The sequence below is a fragment of the Puntigrus tetrazona genome, unplaced genomic scaffold (genome assembly GCF_018831695.1).
Source record: "Puntigrus tetrazona isolate hp1 unplaced genomic scaffold, ASM1883169v1 S000001140, whole genome shotgun sequence".
Classification (NCBI taxonomy): Eukaryota; Metazoa; Chordata; class Actinopteri; order Cypriniformes; family Cyprinidae; genus Puntigrus; species Puntigrus tetrazona.
In genome coordinates this window covers 119,269-131,501 of record NW_025048726.1, presented here as the reverse complement: position 1 = coordinate 131,501, position 12,233 = coordinate 119,269, and the positions used below count along the sequence as shown (strand labels likewise).

General features: G+C 44.7%; 1 long non-coding RNA gene across 1 annotated transcript; it reads left to right on the top strand.

Moving 5' to 3' along the window:
- Positions 1–4,892: 4,892 nt before the first annotated feature.
- On the top strand, positions 4,893–9,125 carry LOC122341165. The gene is made up of 3 exons (XR_006250435.1): positions 4,893–4,999; positions 8,418–8,577; positions 8,685–9,125. It is a non-coding gene; the product is annotated as an uncharacterized LOC122341165 (long non-coding RNA).
- The last annotated feature ends 3,108 nt before the right edge of the window (positions 9,126–12,233 follow it).

Here is a 12,233-nt window from a genome sequence, read left to right as displayed (position 1 = left end):
CAAAATTAAGTGAGAGATTTTTCTTGAAAAGTCTGTCAGTCTTGAAAATCCCTCTAATTGAAGATTTTTTTGAATATTTTGGCTGGACAACAATGAAACAAATCTAAACAAGAACAGCAGTTTTTTTGCAGTGTAGTTCATACAGTAGCATATTTTACGATGGCCTATATATATATTAAAATAAGTATTAAAATAACTCAAATAGTATTTTACAATTGAAACTAAAACAGCGAATCATAGTTCAAATGATTCAGTTCAAAAGACTGATTCATTCAGGAGTCTGTTCTTAATGAGTGTCTAACTGAATCATTGACTCGCTCGCTTAAAAACGCACATTCATGCATAAACCAAACTCATTTTAAAACTATTTTCTTTGACGAAGCAGAGCGAAATCATGAAAAAGTGTTGCAGTCATACAATGTAAGTCATTTAATATCAGCGCTGCTTATTGAACTGTTGTATGAAATCTTGCAAATGAAACTCCTTGAATTGTCATTTAAAGCTGTTTTTAAAACAGTTAAATAATTAAAATGAAATCTATTATAAAAATTTAATTTAAAAAGAAATGAATAATTGCATAAATATTCAACTCGTGCTGAGATGTACGAGCGATGCGGAACTGACGTAAGCGCCAAGCGTGATTCGCGTCTTAGTTGCTATAGCGACGTGTGTTATGAGTTCCGCCTGAATATATAAACACTCTGAACCCATCGCTATCTGTTGGTTGTGAGACGAGGAGACATTTGAGTATTTTCTGATCAGATCTTGTTGCTTTCTGAAGCTCATCGGAGGATTCCCCGAGAAGAAGACTTTTATTTCAGACGGAGATCAGCGGATTTTCTTGGAGAAGAGTTTTAAACTGTTATTTGTTCTATAACTAAACTTATTACTGCAGTTGTGTCTTGTATTGTTATTGTATTTCATTTTATTTTATACATTTTCTTTTTTTTTTTTCTCCTATTTGGAGTTTGGAGGAAGTCGTCAATGGCTCACTCGGACGAAAGACGAGGTATGTTTTTTAATGGATTATTTTAGGATATTTATTATTGGTATGTGCATTGTTTGACAGCTTGTGCAACCTGTTATATTGAAGTTAAGTGATGCGTGTCTTGTTCCACGTGACAGATAAACTGTGCTAAATAAGGTTTTGATTATTGACTGTTAATAAAACAGTATGAAGTATTGTAAGTGTGTAATATTTCAGCCTCGGGCCGCTCCAGATCCAGGAGCGCTGCTATCTCTCAGACGGCTGCTCAGGAGGATGGGAGACGAGGCTCTGGTGATCGTGACTCAGAGCAGCCCCTGAGCCAAGAGCTACCAGGATACATCGCGCTCTGCTCTTCTGACCTGGCTGTTTCTGTGTCCACAGATCAGCCTCACAGGAAGAGGAAGCGCAGAGCGGCGGCCGGGAGGATGAAGGGCCGCTCCACCTCCAACACAAGACCAGCCAAACGCTCCCGCAGAGGTCAGGATTATCAAAGATGTCATGACTCAGTTATTAATAGAAAATGTTCTGTTTATACATGTTCTTGTGCGTTTCAGAAGCGTATGCCAAGGGCCCATTGCTGGGCCGAGGTGGATCTGCCTCGGTGCATGCTGGGATACGCAGGTCCGACAGACTGCCAGTAAGACGCTTCCTTCCCTGCCTCCTTCAAACAGCTTTTAGAGTTGGCGATATCAGTGAAGGCGTGATTTCCTGCGGTTGATCTGTTCACAGGTTGCCATCAAGCACGCTTTGCAAAAGCAGGACGCCTGAGAAGCTGAAAGTGGTGAGTTGAAGGTGAATCTGTTGTGAATCTGCATTCAGCTCTGGATGTAACGGATCTTTGGTCTCTGCAGGAAGGTCAGGTCTGCTGCCGCTGGAGGTGGCGTTGATGACCCTGGTCACCCGGCTCCTGCCTGCCCAAACGTCCTGCAGCTGCTGGAGTGGTTCGACCATCGCAGACGCTACACCATGATCCTGGAGCGCCCCGCTCCCTGCCAAGATCTCCAGAGTTTCTGCGAGGAGAACGGATGTCTGGAGGAGACTCTGGCCAAGAAAGTCCTGCTGCAGCTGATCACGGCGCTGAAACACTGCGAGCCGCGGAGTCCTGCACCGGGACGCCAAACCGAGAACCTGCTGATCTCCACTGAGTCACACGACATCAAGCTGCTGGACTTCGCTGTGGAGATCTGCTGCAAGACTCGCCTACCGACACTTTGCAGGTTGCTTTGATCTCACTGCAGTGATGCGCTTGTGAACAGCAAAGGGAAGATTTTGATCGGACGCTTGTGGTCTTGTTGTGTCTCTCAGGCACTCTTGAATACGCCTCCTGAGTGGTTTCCGCAGCACCGCTTATCACGCAGGACCGCCTACGGTTTGGTCGGTCGGGGTGACGCTCTACAGCATCCTGTGCGGCTGTTTCCCTTCAGAGGAGCACGCAGGGTCACCTCCAAAAGCAGGCTGACCTTTCCTAGAGAGCTGTCTACAGGCAAGAGACAGACGCCACGCCCAGATCCAGGTGAAGCGTGTGCTTTTGTGTTGCTGAAGACTGTGTTGTGTGTAACAGAGTGCCGCCAGCTGATTCGCTGGTGTCTCAGTGCATCGGCATCAGACCGCCCAGTTTAGAGGACATTGAGAGCCACCCCTGGTTAAACTGAACAGGTGGCGGCCAGTGACACACACTTTCTGAATCACAGCAGAGTCACACGCTGGATTGTGTCGTTGGGATCAGTCTAGATCAATGCTTTTCGACTGTTTGTATAGGGGAGAGCAGGAGTGACACAGGAAGTGCGGAGAACTGCTTCCTGGTCACCTTCAGTCCGGTGAGGGGCTCTGTGTGGATCCTGGAGGAGCTGAACACACAGCACCAGCAGAAACCAGAGCCTGAGATCAGATAGAGATTGGGGTTTTTAGCTAAAGCGTGTTTTTCAGAATGAGAGTAGAGAGAAAAAAGGAGAAATGGGACATTGTGTAAATAAGAGGAACAGACCGAGGCACTAGACACTAAATTGTACATATAATTCATATTTATTCATGTTTAGATGTAATAGATTTTTAGTTGGTTTGCAAAAGGAGTTCTGTGCTGTCTAAAACCAGCTTGTGGTTTTGTAAATTAATTTGGTCATATAATGAAATGTAATTTCAATTATACATTTAGTGTAAATATATTTGAATAAAGCCTGTACGTTTGCAGATGATTGCAGTGTCTTTTAGTGGACAGAGGGTTAATGTGTGTATTTGTTTGTTATGTTGCACTTTAAGCTTATACATTCTGCTATTTCTAAGGATTATGACAGGAACACAGTGAATTATGATAATACTGTATATTATACCTTTTAGTGCAAATACACTCTTGGAAATAAAGGTACAAAAGCTGTCACTGGGGCGGTAGATTTTTAAAAGGGACATGTTTGTACCTAAAGGGTCCATTTTGGTAGCTTAAAAGGTACATATTAGTTCGTAAAGGTACATATTTGAGCCTATGTCACGGTGTGGTTTGCGAGAAGGAGCACTCAATGAGAAAAAATAAACTAAAACAGTTTTAATCCTCTAAAAACGAACAAAATAGCAATATAGCTGCAAGCAGGCAGGACAAAAAGGACCACACGCATTAAAGACGAGAACTGACGATTAAACAGAAGCAAACTGGAACTTAAATACACACAGGAATTGACTAAATTAACAAGACACAGTTAGACAATTAATAGAAAGTAGGTGACACTGAACACATGGGAGAAGACAAAACAACAACAAAAGAGTCCACACGTGTGACAACCTAATAGGTACAAAAGTGTATTTTTAAAAACGTATCGCCCAGTGACAGCTTTTTGTACCTTCATTTTTGAGTGTGTGTGAAATACAAATAGAAAAAAACAGCAGGTTTGAAATGATCTGACATTATTTGCTCATTTAGCAGTAAGCTGTGTAAGTGTTAAGGTTTCTTTTAAAACACTTCGAATTAATAAATGTGACGATGCTGGCCTCACAAAGAAGATCAGAAAGGTAACCTTATCCTGACTTGTTAAACCCTCATTAAACCCACTTGTTAAAAGCCTTTACAGCACGAATCCCATTCCAGAGCTGAAGAAATGACTAAATTCCTCTGAATTCTGATATTTTTGTGTTAATATCAGGCAATTGTTTTGGAGTTTATCACAATTCTGTTTTTGATGCATGTGTGAGTGTTGTGAGGAAGTCATTGTGCAAGAGTTTATGGAGAATATTATATGGCAACATATCTCTCGCTCTTTATGTACGGTCAGTTTAATTCTGTCAGTTTCCCTGAAGAAAGAAAGAGTAAAGAAAGGAATAAAAGAAGGACAGAAAGAGAGAGAGAGAGAGATCTGCATGCTGTCGGGAGTACATCTATTTATAGATATGTATTTGCCTTTCAGGTATTTATAAACAAAAATAGGCATGAAATAATGTTTTCTAAATCATTAAAATGTGAAAATTGACTGGAACAAAAAGTATCAGAGGAAAATAGAAATCATGTCTTTATAGCATTTTTAATTAAGGCGTAGTACAAGACTTCTTTGTCGTACAAATAATTGTCGAAAAGCAAAAACATTTAGTAGAAAAATCTGACGTGAAGGAAAAACTATTTTTGGAATGAGCAATTTTGAGTGGGATTCTGGTTGAGAAGCACTTCACTAAAATGTACCATATCTGTGGAATGTGGTAGCATTGCCACCTACTGACCGGTTCATTGTTAATCAGTATTTATATAGCGCTTTTAACAATACAGATTGTGTCAAAGCACTTAAGAGTATCAAACAGGAGAATAGTAAAGTAAAATGTAGTGTCTGTGCAGTCAAATGACAATAATAACTGGAAATGAATGTAAATGTTTGTATATTGTCTGGTTTTCACAGAAAGGAGGCGACGGATGTGAAAGACACCTCTGAGATGGTGAAGGAGGCCTTGCAGCAGGCTGAGCGCGCCCAGAGTTCAGTGACCGAGGCTCTGAAACAGGCCAGCGCTGACATCAAGGGAACGCAAGACCTGCTGGTCTCCGTAAGTCTACATTTCTAGCCATTGGTTCCAAAGGGGACCGTTTTAGCCATTCTTTAGTCATTAGTAATTTGGACTTGATCTTTGAAGCAATTTGTGACTCTTTTGTTTAAAATGCGTTGGACTTGGAGCTAAAACTGAGTAACACCGCTCAAGGCTGCTGAAGTTGGAAAGCGATGTAGCTTTGCTGAAAGAAAAGGCACTCAACACCTCCACCAGCGAACAGCACAGAGAAAGAGGCGGACAGCATCAAGGCACTTCAAAATTCAAATTCAAATTTGATTTGTCACATACACATACATACATGGTACGACATGCAGTGAAATGTTTTTACAACCTTCCAGCGTCCGGAATAGAAAACGAAAAATATAAAATATAAAAAATATATATATACGAAGAAGTGTACAAAGTATAAAAGGTAAAAATAAAATAAAGTATAAAATATAAAGTGGCTGTGTGAATGTCCAATGTAAAGTGACTAGTGGAGTATTGTCCAGTGTAATTGTCCAGTTGTAAGTGGGTATCTGGGGAAAGAGGGGGTGAACATGGGAATCCCGGTGATTAGGCGCTGGGTGTTCTCTGGTTCAGACTCCAATGGCCTGCGGGAAGAAGCTCCTCCTCATTCTCTCTGTGTTTGCCTTCAGGAAGGAAAGCGCTTTCCTTAACGCAACAGAAAGAAGAGTCCATTGTTGGGATGGCCGAGGTCTTCCACGATCTTCCTGGCCCTGGTACAGCACCGCTTGTTGTAGATGTGCTGCAGCACAGGGAGGTCAGTGCGGGTGGTGCGCTCAGCTGACCGCACCACCCTCTGAAGGGCTCGCCTGTCCTGCATGGTGCTGTTCCCGAACCAGGAGGTGATGTTTCCCGTCAGGACACTCTCAATGGTGCAGGTGTAAAAGTTCCTGAGCACCTGAGATGGGAGTCTGAAGTCCCTTAAGCGCCTCAGATGGTATAGACGCTGCCGGGCCTTCTTCACCAGGGTGTTGATGTGACAGGACCAAGACAGGTCCTGCGTGATGTGAACACCCAGGTACCGAAAACTGTCCACTCTCTCCACCGGGTCCCCTTTGATCATGATGGGATGGTAAGAGCGCACCTGCTTCGTGCTGAAGTCCACTATTAACTCCTTTGTTTTTCTGACGTTCAGGAGCAGATTGTTCTCCTGAAGGTAGACCATCTCATCGTTGTTGGATATCAGGCCCACCACGACAGTGTCGCCAGCAAATTTAATGATGGTGATGGAGTTTGTAGTGGCCACACAGTCATGTGTGTACAGCGAGTACAACAGGGGGCTCAGAACACAACCCTGAGGGGCTCCAGTGCTGAGAGTGAGGGAGGATGAGGTGTGTTTTCCCATCCGTACGGCTTGTGGTCTGTCGGTCAGGAAGTTGGTGATCCAGTGACGCGGGGATGGGCTGAGTCCCAGGACCTCCAACTTCGAGGTGAGTGTGTGGAGGGAACTATGGTGTTGAACGCTGAACTATAGTCCACGAACAGCAATTTCACATAGTTCCCTTTTCTAAAATCCAGGTGGCTCGTGGTTGTGTGGAGGAGGTGTGTGATGGCATCCTCCGTAGACCGGTTCTGGCGGTGGGCGAATTGTAGTGGGTCGAGTGTGTCCGGTAGTGATGCGGTGATGAAGTCTCTGACGAGTCTCTCAAAGCACTTCATCTCTACCGTCCAGAACTGCGCGGTAATCATTCAGGCAAGAGGCAAGAGGTTTCTTCGGCACAGGAACAATGATGGACTGTTTGAAACACGAGGGGACTGTAGACTGTTTCAGGGAGAGATTAAATATCTAAGGTAAGACTCTGTTATTTATTTATTTTCGTTTGAGTAGGTTATTTATATTTTGTAGTTTGTAGTTTGTTTATTATGTTGGCCTTGCCCTCTCCTGAAGATTTGCTTCCTCTGTTATTCATCTGTTCTTAAATAAATGAAAGATATTTATTCAAGACTGCGCTTTGTGCTTTTCTGGATCAGGGGATTGATGTGACCGTCCGACGTTTTTTTTTTTTTTTTGTAGACTTTATTTGTTACAGCCTTGCGTGCCCCCTAGACAAACGGGGAGGCTCGTAACACTATCCCCGTGTTATAGGCTGCGGAGCGGGATCTCAGAGAGTCGTGGATAGTTTACCCACGGTTTACCCACGGCTTCTGGTTGGGAAACGTCCTGATGACTGTTTTCTCTACGTGTCATCCGCTAGTTTCCGATGAATCCCATCACTGCTTCTGTGAACACGTTGACGCCCTCGGAGCTACACCTGAACATGGCCCAGTCTGCGCCATCCAAAGCGCCCTGCAGAGCGGCCACGAATGGTCAGACCAGCGTGACACCTCCTCTGTACCGGGCTTCCTGTTTCAGCCTCTGTTTGTAAACAGGCACGAGGAAGATGGCGTCATGGTCCGATTTACCAAACGGTGGGCATGATTTTGCCTTGTAGCTCTCTATGAAGGGTGTGTAGCAGTGATCCAGTGTCCTTTCGCCCCTGGTGGGGCAGGTGAGTTGCTGGTGAAAGTTTGGCGGTGCGCGCTTGAGGTTTGCACTGTTAAAATCCCCATCACAATGAGTGCGCGCGTCCGGTGCTGTGACTGGTGTGATGTTAGGTGATCGTGCTTGAGGTGGAATATAAACGGCACTGACTATGACCGAGCTGAATTCTTGTGGAAGATAGAAAGGGCGACAATTGATGGTCAGAAGTTCCAGGTTTGGTGTGCAGGAGCGTGAGAGAGGGTTGGTAAACAACTCGCACCAGCGATTGTTCACCATCAGACACACTCCACCTCCTCTTGTCTTCCCCGACTCCATTGTTCTGTCCATGCGGTAAACAGAGAAAAACTCGGCCGGTTGTATGGCGTACCACTGGGTTCAGCCATGTCTTGGTGAAGCAGAGGAGGTTGCAGTCCCGCACCATGTCTCTCTGGAACTTGATCCTTGCCCTGAGGTCATCGAGCTTGTTTTCCAGAGACTGGACGTTGGCTAACAGGACACTAGGTAGGGGAGCGCGGCGTGAGCGTGCCCTCAACCTGTTCCTGATGCCGGCTCGTTTCCCTCGTGGATGCCGGTGCGGTCGCGCCCTTTGTCTTCGACAGGATCTCGCCGCCAACATGGGTCCGGGTTTAAAAACGGCGAAAGGTGGGTGCATTGTACACCAATAGATATAAGAGTGGCTCGGTCATATGTAGTAATAGCCATCTTATATAAAGAAAACAGCGTAGACTATTTAAAATACAAACATACTTAACAAAAAAAACAGAAAGTTTTGCCGGAGCGGTCGTGACGGCAGCCGACCTCAACGGCGCCATCTTGCACTTGCTGAGCAGCTCAAAAAGGTGCATGAATCACCTGGATATGATACGTCATCTCTGCTAAGAAGTGTTGTGGGTTTGTAACCTATACTATACATGACTGTTTATGCAGGATCTGGATTCAGAGCTGAAGGACAAGTACAGTAGTGTCGAGCAGGTGATCACACAGAAAGCAGAAGGAGTGGCAGAGGCCAAGAAAAGAGCAGAGAAACTCCAACAGGAAGCCAAAACATGGCTGCTACAGGCCAGCGACAAACTCCAGCTGCTAAAAAGTATGTCAATAACGCATCTCTAATTAAAGCATTAGAAGAGAACCATCACAAAACATTAACTTTTTAAATGTTCTCGCTTAAAAGAACAATATGTCTGTGTTTTTCAGATCCTGAGAAGAACTATGATGTAGATCAGAAGCTGCTGGAGGACAAGGCCAATGAACTGGTGGATGTGGATAAGGCTGTGAAAGAACTGCTTCAGGAGATCAGTCACAAAGTCACCGTCTACAGCACCTGACTGTTTTAACACTACTACCGACTGCTTTGGGAACATTTATGAAATTACCTTCTACGTCAAATCCCTGAGAAGGTTTTGTGAGTTTTACCCATACTTTATGATCACTGTATGGAAGGGTGTTACACACTTTTATGAACACGAGAGAATGCGATTTGGATTTTAAACCATAGCAGACCAAAGAGTGAATGTAGGATATGCCCAACATAACTATGAGACTGCAATTACATTGACCTCATTGTTTCAATTTTAGATTAGAGTTAAAAAGTAAAATAATATAAATGTAATTTTTACAAACGTTTTTGTTTACAGATACTTGGACCAACTTGTGAATACCATGAAAGTTCAAATCAGAATAAACTCAAGTGTGAAACTGACATTGTTATTGTGTAAATTTCTCAAATCAAGAAATCAATCAATCTGAGGAAACCTTAAAATATGCAAACAACACTGAAGACTGAAGTGTATTGTGAAAGAAAATCACTCTTTACTCCAAAATATTTTTACATTTGTTTATTTTCAGTTGTTGGTTTTATTGCTGGAAAATGACACTGATATGGACCGGGATCATGGCTGTAGACTGGAGCTGGACCTGTCCTGAAGCAATGAGGCTCGCAGACTGATGATACATGGAGCCCGCAGACTGATCTAAACGATCCAGATAAAGATCTGTTACCTATTCTCAATTGCCCTGTGTATCATCAGTCTTGGGCTACAGCTCTGACATTGTTCTTGTGCTCTTGTGGATTTGCTTCTGAATCAGACACCAGTCGTGTTGTGTTTGTTACTACGTTACAGCTGCGTTATTTAAACTCGCACACTCAGAAGTGTTCAGCTGGGATCAGGCTTTATGAAGAACAGTCAAGATCTTCCACAGTGACTCAATCAATCATTTGTTATTTAAACTTGCCTTATACACAGAGGCATTGTCATGTTAGAGTCCTGTCCATAAATCTGTATCCACAATTCCCTAGAACATCATTGTATGCTTTAACATTACGATTTGTACTCATGGATATTATAATAATAAATACATACTAAATTTAATGATAAAATTAATAATAAAGTAGTTCAACCTGTTTATTGGAAGTGGGTGACCCAAAACTTTTGTCAATATAGTGTATAAAGATACATTTACATTTGTGTTTACATGCATTTACTTCAGTCTTTTATCTGTCTTTATCTCTTTAGACTGCTTTTGGACACATTAAATATGATTTTTTTGCCAAACACCTACTTTTATTCAACAAACCTTACCTGTATTCTATGCGAGACTTACTTTTAGTCAACAAACTTTACCTGTATTCTAGAGGACATATCTTAACTCAACAGACCTTACTTGTACTCTAAAACACTTACCTTTAGTCTAGAAAGCATACCTGTATTCTACAGGACTTACCTGTTTTCTAAATCACTTACCTTCATTCAACAAATCTTACATGTATTCTACTGGACTTACCTTTAATCAACAGACCTAATCTGCATTCTACAGGACTTACCTTTAGTTAACAAGCTGTACCTGTACTCTTACCTTTAGTCAACATACGTTACCTGTATTCTAGAGGACTTACCTGTTTTCTAAATTACTTACCTTAATTCAACAAGCCTTACATCTATTCCACAGGACTTACCTGTTTTCTAAATCACTTAGCTTCATTCAACAAACCTTTCCTGTATTCTACAGGACTTACCTTTAGTCAAATCAAATCAAATCAAATCAAATTCAAATTCCATTGGTCACATACACAGACATACGTAGTAATGACATGTAGTGAAATGCTTTAGCCATCATCCCATCCACATCCAGATACAAGATGGGGTTAGACATGATGGGATGACAGAAATAAGGAAGTACAGCATTTACATGAGGAAGGGTGAGGCGAGAAAAACAAAAACAAACCCAGACTGTGCTCCTAGGGGACCTGTCACCAAGCCAGCAGAGGGAGCTCTACCCCTGGGTGATCTGCGATCACTCCCTCTGCTGCTACTTCCTGTTCCAGGACTATAAAAACTGTAGCAAGCCACTCGCCTGCAGGTTGCATTGTTTCGCCTGTTTCTTTGTTAGATCGTTCGTGGATTATTGTTTCTGATTTCCCTGGTTTTGACCCTGTCTGTTTTTCGGTTTTCTGATTGTTTGCTGCCTGACCTGACCATCGCCTGTTTCTGGATTTTGTTATTGCCTCGCCTCCTATACATCTGTTTGCCCTGTTTGACGCCTGCCTGCTATGACCATGCCTTCGCTTAATAAAAGCCTGCATATGGATCCGCACGCCTCAGGCCCCTCATTCATGACAGAATGCAACCTCACACCAGGATCCAGCGGCTTTTCACCTGATCCATGTCCAGGTAGGACCCTCGCTAGACGCTTATTGGCCCTCAAGCAAGGCACTCGATCAATTGAGGATTATACTCAAGAGTTTCTGGACATGGCTTACCTCTCTGACATACCTGACTGCTTATTGATTGAGTTGTATCATGAGGGAGTAAATCAGCCACTCAAGACAAAACTTGTTCGTGAGGGTCCACGTGAGTCGCTTGCACAGTTTATTGAGTTCGGTTTAGTGACTGTGGGGTCAGCTTTCACGTTGGGTGTTGAGGAGGAAAAGGATACAGCATCAACTCCAGTAATGGCTGCCTTCCCAGAGCCGCTGCCCAAGATGGCCGCTTTCTTCCCAGAGCCGCTGACCAAGATGACCGCCTTCTTCCCAGAGCCGCTGCCCAAGATGGCCGCCTTCTTCCCAGAGCCGCTGCCCAAGATGGCCGCTTTCTTCCCAGAGCCGCTGCCCAAGATGGCCGCTTTCTTCCCGAGCTGCTGCCCAAGATGGCCGCCGCCTGCCCAGAGCCACTTCCCAAGATGGCCGCCGCCTGCCCAGAGCCGCTTCCCAAGATGGCCGCCGCCTGCCCAGAGCCGCTTCCCAAGATGGCCACCTGCCGTGCAAAGCCTCCAGTGCCCGCGCCTGCAAAACCTCAAGTTATCCCACCCTCCCACCCTTGCTACACGCCGCCGATGGATCCCAGCAGCCCCTGCACTCATCCTCTGCCCTCCACCTGGAGCTCACCACGGGTCTGCCAGTCTCCATCGCCGCCGTGGGTGAAGGATCCTCGCTCATCGTTCCGCCTCCGAGTCCCAGACTCCACCTCGGCTTGTAGACCCATCGGCTCCCCTGGGCTTCTAGCTCCTCCCTCTCCACCGTGCTCCGTCAGTCCACCAGCTCCACCAGGCTCCATCGTCTCTCCAGCTACGCCTTGGTCGGTCGTCGACCATCCGTCGCCTCAGGATTCCACTCCTCCAGCTTCGCCTCGTCCCTCCATCCCTCCGGCTCTGTCAGGCTCCTCCCTCCCCGGCTCACCTCAGTCCTCTGGCTTCACCGCGCCCTTCTCGCCCCGTCGCCTCCGCATCAGTTGCCGGCCCGCGGTGTCG